This window comes from Oratosquilla oratoria, unplaced genomic scaffold (genome assembly GCF_046742065.1).
Source record: "Oratosquilla oratoria isolate Oo_2021 unplaced genomic scaffold, ASM4674206v1 SCAFFOLD70, whole genome shotgun sequence".
Lineage (NCBI taxonomy): Eukaryota > Metazoa > Arthropoda > Malacostraca > Stomatopoda > Squillidae > Oratosquilla > Oratosquilla oratoria.
The window spans coordinates 120,001-135,413 of record NW_027467734.1 but is presented as its reverse complement, the minus strand read 5'-3'; positions in this window follow the sequence as shown (position 1 = coordinate 135,413).

The window sequence follows — 15,413 nt, the reverse complement described above, 5'->3', positions numbered from 1 at the left end:
ATTATACATGTTTGAGATTCCTGCAGGATTATTTTTTGGTGACATCACACCACTGTCTTCGTAGGAGTCTGAGGAGGATGTCTGAACAGGATGTCTTAGGATCATTGGAGATCCTGTACAAATCTCTCTCTCTCTCTCTTTCTCTCTCTCTCTCTCTCTCTCTCTCTCTCTTTTTTTTTTTTGTTCTTTTCTGATTAAAAGGCTTACTTGGCAACACAAATATACCCAGCATCCTGTTTATCTTAAAACGTAAATTGCTCTTCTTTCGTATATTTCCCTTCAGTACATTAATGTAACGCAACAAGAGCACCCATCTTTAGAGCCTCTCTCCAATTCCTGGGTATTTTTTGGGGGAATAACATTTAAGAAATCTGAAACTATGACATCCTTCGACGATTGGCCCTCTCTGTGTGTGGATGTAATAGACTTAGTAACCATGTAGTGAGTGCTGAAACTATCGGTTGTTGTAAGAGAAGGTTAGATAACTTTATGGTTGGGGATGACAGGTGTTAACGGACATGGAATTGCCTAGTGTAGGCTTTATGGTCTCTTGCAAGTTGCGGGTTATGTGTTTCTGCTTGAGGGAGAGTTGAACTTAGATTGTATGTGTACATGTGTGTGTGTGTGTGTGTGTGTGTGTGTGTGTGTGTGTGTGTGTGTGTGTGTGTGTGTGTGTGTGTGTGTGTGTGTGTGTGTGTGTGTGTAAGTGTGAGCATATGTTTATGTGTAAATGTTTATGTGTTTGTGTGTGTATGTGTATATATGTTTGTGTGTAAATGTTTATATGTTTCTATGTGCGTGTGTGTATGCGTATGTGAACATGATTGCGTCTATGCATCTGTGCACGTATGAGTTTACGTGTGTGTGTGTGTGTGAATGTGCGTGTGTTCATGTACGTATGCGTGTGTGTGTATGTGTTCATGTACGTGTGTGTGCGTGTGTGTGTGACCTTGGAAGGGATGCAGGATGGCGAAAAAGGTCTGTGACGTCACGGCAAGGAGACTGTGTAGAGACGGGGCGGGGTTCTAGAAGACCGGGTGTGGCCGAGCCGCAAGGCAACTGCATTTGCAACAAGTGAAGGCTATCTTCCTAGTAAAACGCGAATAAAAACAGCCGCGAAAATGAGCAACGATGGAGTATGTGGGTGCGGTACTGAAATCACAGTACGAGTTTGAGGTCTGTTGTGTATTGTTTATACAGGATATAAGCGCGAATTTGAGGGACCGGAGTTTGGGTGTGGCTTCAACATAAGGAAGTGAGGAGTGCATAGTGGGACAAGGCTACTGGCAGCAAGAAAAAGCTTTAATAAAGATTATGTGTGTGTGTGTGTGTGTGTGTGTGTGTGTGTGTGTGTGTGTGTGTGTGTGTGTGTGTGTGTGTGTGTGTGTGTGCGTGTTTCTGTGTGTGTGTTGTTCTGGGTGTGTGTTTTTCTGTGTTTGTGTATGTGTACGTGTTTGTGTGTGTATGTGTGCGAGCCCGTTTTTGTTTGTGTGCGTATGTGAATATGTGTGTGTGCGTATATTTGTGTATGTGTGGTGTGTGCGTGTGTGTGTACGTGTGTGGTGTATGTGTATGTGTGTGTATGTTTGCGTGTGTGTGTGTGTGTGGTGTGTGTGTGTGCATGCGTTTGTGGTGTATGTATATATGTGGTGTACGTATATATGAACCCGTATGTGATTGTGTATATATGCGTGCGCGCGCGCGTGTGTGTGCTGGCACGGTTGATTAAGCAAACTGTGATACAGTGATACACAGAAGATGTACAACATATGCTAATTTTAGGACTAGAATCTAGACTGATTTGAGTTAATAATGTGCACTAAGGACCGATTTGCTCTGTGTGTGTGTGTGTGTGTGTGTGTGTGTGTGTGTGTGTGTGTGTGTGTGTGTGTGTGTGTGTGTGTGTGTGTGTGTGTGAGTGTGTGCGTGCGCGTGTGATACCAAATCCTTAGTGAAGGTAGAAAGTCTATGTAATGGTATGTTTATACAACATGACGATGGATTGGTAAACTCTTTCGGAGCGGAGTAAGGGTTCCTTGAGAGAGAGAGAGTGAGTGAGAGAGTGAGTGAGAGAGAGAGAGAGAGAGAGAGAGAGAGAGAGAGAGAGAGAGAGAGAGAGAGAGAGAGAGAGAGAGAGAGAGAGAGAGAGAGGGAGAGAGAGTGAGAGAGAGAGAGAGAGAGAGAGAGAGAGAGAGAGAGAGAGAGAGAGAGAGAGAGAGAGAGAGAGAGAGAAAAGGAAATAGAGAAAGAGAAAGACTGAAAGGGAAAGAGACGGGGAGATAAATATATGAGTAGAGAGAGATAGAGAGAGAAAGGGAGAGAGAGAGAGAGAGAGAGAGAGAGAGAGAGAGAGAGAGAGAGAGAGAGAGAGAGAGAGAGAGAGAGAGAGAGAGAGAGAGAGAGAGAGAGAGAGAGAGAGAGAGAAAGGGAGAGAGAAAGAGAGAGAGAAAGAGAGAGGGAGAGAGAGAATTAGAAAAAAGAGAGCGAAAAAGAGAAAATGAAAGTGAGGGAAAGACTGAAAGCGGAAGAGACGGGGAGATAGATATATAGGCAGAGAGAGAGAAAGAGAGTTAGAAAAAGATAATATAAAAGAAATAAAAGTAAAGAGAAAGGGAAAGAGTAAAAGGAAAAGAGATGGGGAGATAGATGTATCATATATAGGTAGAGAGAGAGGGAGGGAGAGAAGAGAGAAAGAGAGTGACAGAGTCTGTCAAGAGGACCTCCAAAAATACAAACCGTAAAACGGAGCAAAACAGCTAAATCAGAAGCTGTTTGAGCCACAGATAAGTATTCTGACACATCATCTCATGGAGAAACGAAGTAAAAACGTCGATATGACGTATGGATGACGTATGCATGACGCATTAAAAGTAACGGATCTCGACATAGGATAGGACCATCGTCGTTGTCTATAGTTAGTATCCATGTACGAGGGTGGTTAAAGAAAGTATATTGCAAGGGAAAACAGTGTATTAGTTTTATAAATAAAAGCTCTACAACAAACACGTGCGTACGCTTCGAAGGTTTAATAGAAACTGACGACATTTTGGATTGGTGGGAATAACATACGCGACGACATGGAAGTACAATTGGTACAATGATTTTGATAAATTAATATAAATAAATTTCATAGTATTTATAGACAAAAGGGGGGAAGCGTGTATTTCGAAATCTACTCACAAGTACAATGCATGACAATCGTACAATGCCTTTACCATGGACGTACATCACAATAACCAAACATTATACCATTTATTCCCAAATTGGGGGTGAATTACCCCCCTAGGGGGAGTAATTTAATAGTTTTTCGGGAGGTAATGAGGGGGTGACAATTTTTTTTTAAGAATTCTTGAAGTCAAGAAGTAAAAAATTCCTCAACTAGTTTCGATCATGTAACTCCATCAATGATGATTTTCTTGACGTCTTTGGCAAAAGTCATTAGAGATGCACAACGTTCAAATACTAATAAATAAACGAATTAATCTCTACTCTTGTAATTTAGACATATATATCAATGTTGACAACATCTTTTGAAAGGGGTAACATGTTTAATGTGAGATGTTAAATTGGGTAACATGTTGAAAAAAGTTTAGGAACAACTGCTCTACACCCTCAATAGTTCTTGAAAGTTTTTTTTACGATGTGCCAATCTTCACTCCTTCCTTCGCGGAATCTTTCGTGCATAGAGCACCCCTCCCCCCCTTTCTCAAAATAAAAATCTTCGCCAATATTACTCGTGAGGTGACTCAAAATCATGAAAAATCTCGTGAAAAAAAAATCGGTGATTCGTGAATGGAGATATGAATCTTATGTACGTAAAACATGGAGGCTATTCATTCATGGAACACAAAGAACATCTCCTTGGAAATGCCAAAGGACCCGAGTTCGAGGACCATACAGTACGTAGGGTACTGAGGTGGACCTTGGTAGAAACTTCGGTTAACTGCCCACCATTAAGCTTCATACATGTATATGTAAATCCACATAATATATGTAAATGCACATGTATACATACATGTATACATATATACAAACATACAGAGGGAAAGAGTGAGAGTGGGGAGAGAGAGAGAGAGAGAGAGAGAGAGAGAGAGAGAGAGAGAGAGAGAGAGAGAGAGAGAGAGAGAGAGAGAGAGAGAGAGAGAGAGAGGGGGGGGGAGAGCTGTCTGTGTATGTGTGTGTAAATATATGTTTGTGTGTGTGTGTGTATAAATAAATATATGTATATATATACATATATATATACATACATACATATCTCTATATATATATATATATATATATATATATATATATATATATATACACACGTGTGTGTATGTGTGTGTGTGTGTGTGCGTGCGCGATTGTCCCGTGTCCCAGCAATTTTTAACTCCAGTTGTAAAAGTTGGCTTCATTCCTACACGAAGACTCTAATGATGTCATTTGTGATTTTTTTTTTTTTTTATTTTTTTCTATTTTTTTTTTTTTATTTTTTTTTTTTTTTTAAGTACAACTGAAAGGTCAGACTTTCTTCAGGATCCATATTGGCCCAGAATCTTCTCCCTCAGCTGAATAAGATCACCTGGCATCTGCCAGAATAAAATCTATAAAAGGTTGCCACTGTATGTAGGAAGAATATAAGCTACGGTCATATGTAGCATTGTCATTCGAAAACAAACACATTGTTGCCAAGTTACACAGTGTTGCCAAATCACCCAACCAAGCCACAAAGGCGGAGCATGCCGACAGGAGACCTTTTGGTCCATAACTAGGTCGGATGCGAAAAAATGTAATAATGATAAAAAAATAAGAAAATAAATAAATAAAAATTATAACAATATAAATAATAATAAATAAAATAGATAAATGCATAGGTTAAATAATAAACAAACACGTCGGTTCTGTTCCATTATCGCAGAAACACATTTTCACTTCTTTTTGACGTGTGAAAGATCTATTTTTTTCTGTTAAATAGTTACGTAAGGTTAGGTTAGGTTAGGTTAGGAGCTACTGCACAACGTAAGTTTAATGTTGAATATCCGTGTTTACGTGATTCTAGAATTTTACTAACATTCCTTGAATGGAACTAAAGGAAACTGTAAATCATTTATTGGTAATGCATCTCCTAAGAAATACTTCTAAAGGGACTGTCACAAAATACATTTTCAAATTACAAATTATGAATTTTTTTTTTCAACCTGTATTTACAACTTTAATTAGGAACCATGTTTTCCATGATAGTTTTTGTTTATTTTTTTCGTTTCTTTTGTGACATTTCGTTACGAGACGTCCACAAAATAAATAAGGAAAAATAATAAAGTATACTCAACTTGGTAGAAAAGTTTCGGTGTCAATTTGGGGACGGGGCGGAGTCTGACATTTTAGGGGTGGGAGACATTTTAGGGGTTGGGGAACATTTTAGGGGTTGGGGACATTTTAGGGATGGGATGGGGGACAATTTAGGGTGGAGGATATTTTAGGGGTGGGGGACATTTTAGGGGTAGGGACATTTTAGGGGTTGGGGACATTTTAGGGGTGAGATGGGGGACATTTTAGGAGTGGAGGCATTTTAGGGGTTGGGGAGATTTTAGGGGTAGGGACATTTAGGGGTAACTGGGGGAACATTTTAGGGGCGGGGTAGGGGACATTTTAGGGGTGGGGGACATTTTAGGGGTTAGGGACATTTTAGGGGGTTGGGAACATTTTAGGGATTGGCGACATTTTAGGGGTGGGATGGGGGATATTTTAGGTGTGGGGTGGTGGATATTTTAAGGGTGGACATTTTAGAGGTTGGGGGACATTTTACGGGTGGGATGGGGGACATTTTAGGAATGAGGTGGGGATATTTTAGGAGTAGGGGATATTTTAGGGGTTGGGAAGGTTTTCGGGATAGAGGGATATTTTAGGGGGTGAAGGGGACATTTTAGGGACGGGCGTGGGAACATTTTAGGGGTGGGTATGTGGGGGGACATTTTAGGGGCGGGGTAGGGGACATTTTAGGGATGGTGGGTGACATTTTAGGGGCGGGTGGGGCACATTTTAGGGGTGGGTGGGATTGACATTTTAGGGGTGGGTGGGAGGGACATTTTAGGGGTGGGTGGGAGGGACATTTTAGGGGTGGGTGGGAGGGACATTTTAGTGATGGGTGAGGGGACATTTTAGGGATGGGTGGGGGAACATTTTAGGGGTTAGGGACATTTTAGGGATGGTGGAACATTTTAGGGGTTGGGGACATTTTAGGGATGAAGGGGACATTTTAGTGGTTATGGGGACATTTTAGGGATAGGGGTGAGGAGAACATCTTAGGGGTGATGGGGGCATTTTAGGGATGGATGGGGGACATTTTAGGAGTGAGGTGGAGGAGCATTTTTAGGGACGGGGGGTGGGGGGGGGATGAGGACATTTACACTTCCGAGGGACATATGGATCCATTTGCGCGTCCCAAACTTCGACCGAATTGGTTCCATTTCCCCCTCTTGAGTTGGCAAAGCCCAAGACGACTTGTAAAAGTTCTTGTTGTATAACTTGGTCCCCATTGCGTAAGTCGTGTAGATCCCACAGTTTACTTCACACTCGGAGTTCGAACAAATTCCCTCCGTTTCCTTAGTTTTCGACCATTTCCGTTCTCGATGGTCCTTCCTGGGTTACAAAGGTTCCTCTCTACTCCCAATACCTTTACGGTGATGATAGTAAAGAGGTTGTATATCCTGCTATTTACAGTGTAATATACTATTAATGTCACAGTGTAATATACTATTAATGTCACAGTGTAATATACTATTAATGTCACAGTGTAATATACTATTAATGTCGTGTATCCTATCCTCGCTTCTCCGTTCTTGTTTAATGTTTGATACGAAGTTCTAATGTGGCTTGTGAGGTTTCCATTGGAGAGCTGTGTAGTCTGGTTAACCCGGGAGGCTCTCTCGGTGTGAAAAGTTTGAATGTTTTATTTTATGTCGAAGCCGCAAATGTCAAAAACAGATGTTTAGTCCCTTCGCTGCCAAAGGGAATCACGCACGTGCGCGCACACGTACACACACATACACACACACACACACATATATACTCACACACATATACTCACACACACACACACACATACAAACACACACACACACATACATACACACACACGTACTCTTTCTTTCACACACACACTTGCACTCTTTCACACACACGAACGCACACACACACTCTTTATCATACGTACACACACACTCTTTCTCATTCACACACGTACTCTCTTACACAAACACACGCGCGTGCGTATTCTCTCTCTCTCTCTCTCACACACACACACACACACACACACACACACACAACACACAGAGACAGACACACCTATTCTCATACACACATACACGTACACACACACATACGCGCGGGGACACACACACACACAGACACACCTATACTCATACACACACACACACACACACACACACACACACACACACACACACACACACACACACACGAATAAAGTAGCCTGGCGACAGCTGGCCCGAAAGTCGAAGTGTCACTTCGGAGGAAATGTCCTAAATGTAAATAAGCCTAACGAAAGGTCTGATATATTCAAAACAAACGTTGTTTAGCTCTGCCGCCAAATATATATCATGTGAGTGTGTATACACTGCGATGAAATGTGTAGACATAAAATAAACATATACAAGCGTTTATCGCGATGGCACGCACAGGAATGCGTGTGCGTGTACAGACACACAGATCCCTCCACACACGCGTCCACACACACACACACGCGCGCGCGCGAAATTTATATATATATATATATATATATATATATATATATATATATATATATATATATATATTTATATATATATATATATTTTGAGTTCTCAAAGGACTAGTACACTCTCTCTCGCGCGCACACACACACACACAACTTCTTCTGTCTAACGTCAGGTGCTGTTATTATTATTTTGGTGACGTAATTTTTTCGTTTATTCTTCAATGTATTTGTTTTACACGTTTATTTATTTTTCAGCCTCCATCAAGGATCTTAAGTATCCTATCTTAAGGAACATACAACCCTCTTGAGAGAAAAAAAAACAAAACAAAAATAAATAAAATTAACTTAATTTTGTTGTACAGCGACATCTGTCTTTTGTTTACTCTATGTTCGCGGGCGCACAGGTCCATCTGGCGGAGAGGCATGTACAGTACCTTAAGAAATGAGTCTAGGCAACATCAATACCTCTAAGAAAAAATCGCCTGTAATGATTATTATTATTATTATTATTACTAACAATAATGATAATAATAATAATAATAAAAATAATACTGATAATAATAATAATAATGAGAATAATAATAATGATTATTATTTATAATAATAATTAATGATAATAAATGATAATAAAATGATAATAATAATTACAATTTTCATAATTATAATGATAATAATAATAAACTATCATCATCATCTTGACTTTCGCTGTACATCTTTTATAAGTTTGGCCCCAGGGACCGAATTTATAAAATATCCTAAACCCTAAGTCTAGACATAAATCTTCAAAATGGCGGAGATTTTACTTAAGTCAGATGTCCATAATGTCGAGATTATGTCTAGACATAAGCATTTAGGTCGCCGACATAGGGATTTAGGTAAAATCTCCGCCATTAGAGTCAGGATCTTTTATAAATTAGGGTTAGGATCTTTTATAAATTAGGGTTGGGATCTTTTATAAATTAGGTTTGGGATATTGTATAAATTAGGGTTAGAATATTTTATAAATTAGGGTTAGGGTATTTTATAAATTAGGGTTAAGATATTTTATAATTTAGGGTTGGGATCTTTTATAAATTAGGTTTGGAATATTTTATAAATTAGGGTTAGAATCTTTTATAAATTAGAGTTATGGTATTTTAAAAATTAGGGTTAAAACATTTTATAAATTAGGGTTAGGATATTTTGTAAATTAGGGTTGGGATCTTTTATAAATTAGATTTGGGATATTTTATAAATTAGGGCTAGAATATTTTATAAATTAGGGTTAGGGTATTTTATAAATTAGGGATAAGATCTTTTATAAGTTAGGCTAGGATCTTTTATAAATTCGGGCCTTGGTAGTCCAGTCAATGACGTCATCGTCCACCCAAAATCCCACAGCTCTCAACCCTATCCACCCATTTCCTTTATATAGATAATCTATTTGTTTATCCAGGGAAGTACCTATAACCTAATAACCTTGATGAAAAAACGTGCCGGAAGTAAGTTAATTAACTCTGTAACTTAGGGAATATCAGAAAGAGGTTAATCGAAAAAGGTTATCGTTCGGAGGGAGTGGGGTGCTAAAGGGATGAATGAAATAGCCTGGCGACAGGGACAATATAAGGAAAAGTGCCACTCGGAAGGGAAGGAGTCAAGGTAAATGGGCCTCAAAGAGAAAATTTGCGGTACAAGATCCCTTCGGGCCCCCGAGACAGTCAAAGATATTTTCTCAAAATTGAAAATTGTGTGTCCAGTCTATACAACCAGGCCTACATTAAGTATCAATAAATACTAATACAAATAAATAAGAATGGTTTGATAAATATAGTGATGCTTGTGTAAGTCTAAGTTGGACTTGGAGTAGTAGAAAGTGTTTTCGAGGGGGAGGTTGCTTTGGGGCTATTCCTAGCTCTTTGAAAATGAATAAATTGCTGCTGCTTCTTCGTATTTGACATACATCTTGTATGTCTCTACCATATCTCCCCTAGCTCTTCTATAGACTAATGGTTCGTGTTTTCATTTGCTGTCATATATATACATAGTGTTTCTTTTCTTTTCTGCCTGGACAAATTCTTGTCTAGTATTTCTGCTGCCTCAAATTTTTGGTAATTGTCCTTTATCTTTTACGTTTTTAACCAAAGTGGTCGTGTTGTGATGATGTCTGACATCTGCTCTGTGTCCACCAAGTCTTTTCGTCATAATAACTTTCCCACTTTCTATACGGAATCCTATCGTTATTTTCACAGTAGTCGTTTTCCTGTCTCACCAAATTACCTACCTTTTTAACTGCGTTTCTTATGATGATTAACCCAATGGGTCCTAACGTTGGTCCCAACTTGTCGTTGGAGAGGGGAACTACCTGGTAACGTGTGTTTAGACATTCTGACAGGTAAGTGGAGTAGGAAACACAGGAGTCTTAGTCTGAGTTTATTCCTGACTAGTTTCGCAGGTATGCTTTTTCCAAAGAAATTCCTTTGGAGAAGTCTACCTGTGAAACTAGTCAGGAATAAACTCAGACTAAGATTCCTCTGCTTCCTACTCCACTTACGTTAACGTGTGTTTATTTATGTCACAGTCACACCACCCTTACGACCCGTTTCCGACCATCGGCGACCAGGATGCTTTGTGCTGTTCCTCTGTTTATGAAAAAGAATTCAAGACAATGCTGCAATTTGGATCGAATCTCCCCCTCTTCCCCGCCATGAAGATGAATATGAAATAGACCCACCTGGCGCTACCCATGACAGAAACAAAAATGCCACCGTCGAAGGTGGTGGTCGGAAATGGGTCGTAAGCTTGGTGTGACTGAGGCTTTATTTATCTATTTATATATTTTTATATCCTTTTCTGACCATTTTGGTTTTTACTAGTAAAAAAAAACTAACAATCCTTTCGGGTAACTTAATCATGTGAATGCGTCAGTAATATTTTTACTTTTTTCCTCGAGATATTCTTGGCCACATATTCTCAGAGTTCGAAGAAAGAATTTTATCACTATGCTCGATTTTGTTCTATATTTAATTTCTTTCTCGAGATATTCTTGGCTACATATTCTCAGAATTCAAAGAAAGAATCCCCTCACTATTCCCGATTTTGTTTTTTCTGTCATGCGTACTTAGGAAGTGAATGAGATCATCCATATTATCCGGTTTTCAGAACACCTTAATTTTCTAATGATGACTGTGTCAGAAAATGGTAAGGAACTATCCATCTCTTTTCTTATGGTAAACTGGGAGTATATTACGTTGATGTGTTATAATTTACAAATTTATTATCTAATCTTCCATTACTATATCGCGTAGGTTTGTACTTCTGAAATTTTACCGAACTGGGTCAATCATCATAAGTGTAGGAGACTTGTTGAGAAAGAAAAAAATAAAGACCATGGTGACAACGACGGTAGTTTATAGGATTCCGTGCATTAGCATGTGTCCGTGTGTGTGTAATATACGAAGAAAGATAGAGTTTAGGAACCATGATGGTATAAGTAAAATAGACAGGACTCAGAATCAGATATCTTAATACCGACATTTCGAACCCTGCCTGTGGTTTGTGCTCAGGAGTTACAACATTGAAGCAGTTAGTTCCTTATATATATATACAAATATATATATATATATATATTTGTGTATATATAAATATATATATATATATATATACACAAATATATATATATATATATATATGTACATATACACACACACACATATAAATATATATATATATATATATATATATATACACATATATATGTATATATATACATATATATAATATTTATATATATATATATATATATATATATATATATATATATATATATATATATATAAATACAGGAGGCTCACTCGGAGAGCACCGCGGAACCCGTCACTTAGTCGGCTACTTTCCTCCTTACCATCCCAGGAACCTCGTGTGATCATATGTCTGGGAGGTGAACTGGAGTCCCACGAAGGTGTCTTGTTTCCTATGTCTCTCAAATCCAAAATTTTCTAAGTGGCGAAATGTCACCCTCCTACTCCTGGCCACACAACCAACTAATTCCTCGCTTGTTGCCAGATGATTACCCAACCTATTCTCTCCTTTGTCCCTCTTTAGCAGGGGTTCTTAACCCTTTTTCTCCAATTCCCCACTTTTTAGTGAGCCAAGTAAGTCAATATTTGGATGTAATGTATCAAATTTTGAAGCACTATCGATTATTTGTGGGTGGAAACAAATTCACGAAATGTGACAAGAAGACACCAGAAACAAGCAAAAAGAAACAAAAAACACATCGATTAAAAAAAAAAAAAAAAAAAAAAAAAAGACAGTGGTTCTTCTGTCCGACCGGTCATTCCCCACTTGGCAACTCCGCCATTCCCCACAGGTTAAGAACCACTGCTCTATAGGTAGGACGAACCTTTTGATAATGCTACGGTCACTGGCCTAAGCTTCCAAAAACAGCCTGATACCTTTCTTCTTGTTCTTGTACAAGACATCCGCGCCGTGAAAACCAAACTCGTGAAGGTGTTCCTCGCAATGTTTGAATACCTCCGAACTCTGCTCCCTGCTCACCGAACTGCGATGTTCCTGGAGCCTCGTGGCCAGCTCTTAGTCCCCGTCTCCCCTACATAGTGTGCGTCGCAGGCCTTACATTCCACGCTGTACACTCCACCGGCCTGTTCCTCATTGCATTCCTGATCCTCGGCACTGCTGAGAGCCCCGTGCAATATATTGCTCCGTTTGTGTGCTACATTGACACAATACCTCCAAAGCATTCTAGCCACAATCTCCAAAACTCCTTTCACATATGAAATCGTCACCTTTGCTGTTGTCGTCGGTAGTCGCATCTTGTTCTTTGGCAATGTGGTGTGTTCGAGGCGTGGCTTGGACTTGGTGGTTAGGTTAGCCATTATTTATAAGAATTTGGTGGGCTCTGTCAATCTCCTGGGTGTCAGTCCAAGAAGAACAGTAAGTTTTTTTTTTTTTTTTTTTTTTTTTTTTTTTGGGGGGGGGGGATGTCTATGGTGTGTATATCTACACACACACACACACACACACTCTCACTCTCTCTCTCTCTCTCTCACACACACACACACACACATATTATATATATATGTATATATATATATATGTATATTTAAATTTACATTTCTATTTACATTTACATATTTATCTACATTCATATTTGTATTTGTGTTTATATCCATATTCATATTTATGTTTATGTCTGTATTTGAATTTAGATGGATATGCGTATGTAAGTGTACATCTGTGGTGAAAACCACCTTTGAATATAAGATGAAGGGAACACAGGGGGAGGCGAGTGTCCTCGCCCCAGGAAAGCCGTTCTGGGGCGCCCAAATCGGCTCAGCGTATGATTCACCATGATCTTGGATCACGTGTTGGGCTCGTGATCGACAGCTATTTACCTCCCGGATGAGAGCTCAGAGCTTGTATGACCGATCTTTGGGTAATGCTGTGACCTTACACGCACACACATACCCAACTCCTCGCCCACGAGAGTTGGAGCAACACCCCGCAGCGAAGCGATACTGAAATGATTTCAGCCTTGGGCGGGAGTCGAACCCGGACCGTCGTAGTGGCAGGCGAGAGCTGTAACCACCGCGCCACGAGGTAGGTGTGTGTGTGTGTGTGTGTGTGTGTGTGTGTGTGTGTGTGTGTGTGTGTGTGTGTGTGTGTGTGTGTGTGTGTGTGTGTGGTTACCTATAGGTCAGTGAGGGTGTCTACCGAAGGACTATTGGTTCCACTGCCCCTGAGTTGCTGAACAGTAGAATGACAGAGGCCATGTTTGACTCTCTCTCTCTCTCTCTCTCTGTTTCTGTCTCTCTCTCTCTCTGTGTGTGCCTGTCTCTCTCCCTCTGTGTGTCTGTCTCTCTCCCCCTCTGTCTCTTTCTCTGGCTCTCTGTCTATCCGTCTCTCTTTCTCTCTCTCTCTCCCTCCCTATGTCTGCCTCTCCCCCTTCTCTTTCTCTCTCCCTCACTCTGTCTGTCTGTCTCTCCCTCCCTCCCTCTCTCTCTCTCTCTCTCCCTCCCCCTCTGTCTCTTTCTCTCGCTCTCTGTCTATCCGTCTCTCTTTCTCTCTCTCTCTCTCTCCCTCCCTCTGTCTGCCTCTCCCCCTCCTCTTTCTCTCTCTCCCTCACTCTGTCTGTCTGTTTCTCCCTCTCTCTCTCTCTCTCTCTCTCTCTCCCCTCTCTCTCTTTCTCTTTTGTTCGCTCTCTCTCTCTCTCTCTCTCCCTCTCTCTCAAAGTCTATCTTTCACTTTCTCTCTATTTCTCTCCTCTCTTTTATAAACAGCTTCCAACATCTTGAACCGTCTGAGGTCACTAACACTTGGAATAATTCCAGTATTATTAGTCTCCCTGTCCAGTTCAGCCTGATGGTAGACTCGATTGCGCTGATTAATTGCTCTTTGCTGCAAATGAAGGTAATCTCGTGGCACCGATTCCATTTTTGTGAGCAAATTATATGTTACAATGAACTTATTTGTGTATATAATAATTCCTTCTTTTTGTGGGGGGAAAACATGGAAATCTAGATTTCCTTGTGGGAATTTTGTGGAATAAATCTCGCTCGTTTGTGGAAGCTGGTATAGATCACCGTGGCAACACTGCAAAACGATTACAAATGAGGAGCATGCCGACAGGAGACCTTTTGGTCCACAACTGGGTCGGATGCGGAAAAAATATGATAAAAAAAAGTTATAATATAAATAATAATAAATAAAATAAATAAATGCATAGGTATAGTTAGATAATAAACAAACAGGTATATAATAAATAATAATCAATTGGCAGATAACTAATGATAAATGAAAATCAAACATATAATAATAAGCAAACAGACAAATAATAACCAACACATTAACAAGTAATATAAAATAAATGGCAGGCATTACAGCATCTTGCTTAGGTGTTTATCTAAACGAATCTTAAAACTTCGAACTGTTTCCGTAGCGGAACAAATCTTACTTCAACACAAATTTGTTTCCAGATAGCTTCTTCGAACTAGCAGACATGTTATTCTTTAATATTAAACAGTTAGAACGGGGACTGTTATAGTAGATTAAGACGTTGATCTTATCATTCGTACTTTTAGACGGATTAAGGACATCTGTAGGAGATGAAATAACAAATGCCATCTTGTTAAGAAGAGCCATGCGCAGAATGGAGCTCCATAGTGGCCAGAGAGAAGGTAAGGTAAGGTAAGGTTCGTCGTAACGATGCCTTCAGTGAAAATTTAATATCCACGTGAACAAGTTGCTTAAACACTGGAAAGGAGACATGGACTTGTAGTGAAACGTTTATTATTGACGTTTCCTCTACCTTGAAAAAGACGAAACGTCAAGAATAGTGATGAAAAAAAGAAAAGAAAAAAATTATTTTATCGGATTTTTTAACATGTTTTTCGTTTTTTGTTTTTTTTACGCTGCCTAAGTTGCTCAGACATCGATGTTGAGTATATAAAAACAGGTGCCACTTTGGCAGTGTAATATATATATATATATATATATATATATATATGTTTTTTTTTTCATCACTAGTCAGGAATAAACTCTAAAATACCCTCAATGGATTTTTCATCCAGTCTATATACGTTGGAGGAAATATTCTGATAAAATGCTATAATGCATTTGATCTAGGGTTGCGTGTGTGTAGAGAAACGATAATCTAACAGATGTTTCATGACAGTAA